This window comes from Pseudorca crassidens, chromosome 12 (assembly GCF_039906515.1).
Source record: "Pseudorca crassidens isolate mPseCra1 chromosome 12, mPseCra1.hap1, whole genome shotgun sequence".
Taxonomy (NCBI): Eukaryota; Metazoa; Chordata; class Mammalia; order Artiodactyla; family Delphinidae; genus Pseudorca; species Pseudorca crassidens.
In genome coordinates this window covers 3,958,701-3,961,825 of record NC_090307.1, presented here as the reverse complement: position 1 = coordinate 3,961,825, position 3,125 = coordinate 3,958,701, and positions in this window count along the sequence as shown.

Sequence of the window (3,125 nt, the reverse complement as noted above, 5' to 3'; positions counted from 1 at the left end):
AAGAACCTAAGGACAGGACAGGAATAAAGGTGCAGATGTAGAGAATGGACTTGAGGACATGGGGAGGGGGAAGGGTAAGCTGGGACGAAGTGAGAGAGTGGCATGGACATATATACACTACCAAATGTAAAATAGATAGCTAGTGGGAAGCAGCCGCATAGCACAGGGAGATCAGCTCGGTGCCTTGTGACCACCTAGAGGGGTGGGATAGGGAGGGTGGGAGGGAGACGCAAGAGGGAGGGGATATGGGGATATATGTGTATGTACAGCTGATTCACTTTGTTATAAAGCAGAAACTAATACACCAATGTAAAGCAATTATACCCTAATAAAGATGTTAAAAAAATTATTAGTAAAAGCAGAATAAAAACTATGTCCGGTGTTACACTAATTTCACGAAGAAAACCAAAAGTTGGTATGTGGAATAAGGACTAGAAGAAAACATACCGAAATGTTAAAAGTAATTATGTGGGGTTTCCCTGGTGGCACAGTGGTTGAGAGTCCGCCTGCCGATGCAGGGGACACGGGTTCGTGCCCCGGTCCGGGAGGATCCCACATGCCACGGAGCGGCTGGGCCTGTGAGCCATGGCCGCTGAGCCTGCGCGTCCGGAGCCTGTGCTCCGCAATGGGAGAGGCCACAACAGTGAGAGGCCTGCGTACCGCAAAAAAAAAAAAGTAATTATGTGCAGTCAATGAAATTACAGGTTTTTAAATTGTATTGTTTGTAATTTTCTGGATTTCTTATTTAACAAGATGTATTACATTTACAGTTAGAGAGAATTCCATAGATATCTATATAAAGCATATCTATTTGTCAATAGAGTTTAAGGCATGTAGCTATGGTCACAGGTAAGTGGCAGACAAAGATCAGGTTATTCTTAGAGAGTTTTCTTTCTTCTACAAGAGATGCCTTGTTCTCACTGAATCAGCTTCAGTGCCTCTAGACTCTTTGCCAAATTGGACCACAGTGGGCCTATTGCGCTGTCCTTCGTCTGCCTAAATGCTCCTGATTTGTAAAGATAATTTTACATTCCTTCCAGGTCAACACTATTAAATGATACTTTATTATGAAAGTCATTGTATTTGTGCCTCAGTTTATTTCATGTTGTTCTCCAGTGCCTGGTACTTTGCCGGATAGTCAGAAGCTGGCATGAGGAAACCCCTTCTTGTCTTCCAGAGTTTACAATACGGGCAAAAGCACACACTAGAAATAGGCTTGTATATCAAAAGGGAGACATAATCTAGCTTACGATTCCTCCACCTCAGTGGCCTCTTTACATGATGTTTCCATGCCCATTATCTTATTATTTTTTGAGCTTTCCATAAAGTTATCCACACAATGTACATATCATTGTGATTTCATTCTCATCATAAACGGTTATATATTAATTTTGCATCAAATACTCCACACACGCTTTGTCATTCTAAGACTTCTCTTCCCGTGATCTCTCAGATGGTTTTTCTTTGCTCCCTTTGTAATAAACCCCATGATGCTGACATCTGAAATGGGGGGAGGTCTCCCCCTCTTCATCATTCTTCTTATTGAATCATTTTTTATTTCTTACTTTTTGAACAGGAATCTGTTCACCTTCCAAATGCCTCTGCCAATTTTTCTGGCTTCTGAAAAATTAATTTCAGCTGTTAGCATCATGTAAACAGAAAGGGTGTCTCTCCCACCTTGCACATCTTGACTCTCCCTTCTGGCACGTAAATCCTGTCAATGCCATTGGCTGCTTCCCTCTCTCTCTCACTAGAGTCCCAACTCTTCATCTCTGTATGCAGTTGCTTCTTTCCACCGGCAGCCCTAGAGATGGAGAGGAAAACGTTACAGCTAAGAGCCCACGGGCTGGTTAAGTCATCTTCTGCTAACTAGCTGCATAACCTCAACCACAGGGAGGCGGAATAAGAACCCTCAGCCTGCAAACCTTCCCTCCGATAAAGGAAAGGCTTGCCGCCTACGGAGAGACCTGTCTACTGGTCCCCCCTTTATTCTTAGCTACCTGTGTACCCACTGCATTCTTTGTTCATCCACTCACGTGCTCAGCCCCTCTGCAAACATCTCTTGAACCAGGGATTATGGAGGGCACAGATACAGTGGAGAAGGCAGGCTGTACACATAGGCAAGCACAGCCCACGTTGACAATGCTTTAATGGAGTTGTCCTCAGCAGGCTGTGGGGCACAGGACGGAAGAAGGAGGTAATGGCTGAGCTGGATGGGGCCTTAGAGGGATGGGTAGGAGTTCACCATCAGAGAGTAGAAGTGTGTCCTGGTCAAGGAAAGTGTATGTACAAGTCATGCATGAGGGAAGTAGCACAGAACAATCAGTGGTACCCACAGGGTAAGAGGCAAACTCATGATCTCACCCACTTCCGGAACAGCAGACCCCCTTGCTAGAGTGCGTGCCCCATGAGCAAACAGGGCTCAGTGGGTCTCCCGTCCCTCACAATGGTCTGGGGTTCCCTGGTTCTCACCTCCTTTACCTGGAATGCCACTCCCTTTCTTCTCAAATTCCCACTTATCCCTCAAAATGCAGCCAGACATCAGCTGTGCACCATCCCACCAGCCCAGCTGGGCAGCCAACCCTCACCTGACTCTTCTGTTTCTGCCTGTTCATTCGCCTGTCTGCCCCTCAGGCTGGGAGCCTGAAGAGGGTCCTTATTTCCCTGGCCCTTGGAGAGGGGTCAGTAAGTGCTGTTGAGTCACTAGCAGGTGTGATGGCCCCTGCGTGGAGGAAAGTGGATGGATCGGGAAAGGGCTGCACACGTCGGCCATGGGACGGGGCCACCTGCCAGGGGAGAGGGTTCTGACCAGCTCGTCCCACCTGCCTGTCTATCCCTCAGATGCCCTTATGGTCAGCCCACTCCCTTTGATGCAAAGCTTCCATTTCCATGGACACATCCACTTCCTTTTCTGGCCTCACCTGCTGCTTTAGTTTCCCAGAGCTGCTGAAACAAAGCATCATAGACTGGGCGGCTTGAACAACAGAAACGTGTTTCCTCGCATTTCTGGAGGCCAGGAGGCCAAGATCCAGGTGTCAGTGGGTAGTTTCTTCTGAGGTCCCTCTCCTAGGGTTGCAGACAGCTGTCTCCCCCCGTGTCCTCACATGGTCTCTCCTCTCTGTGCG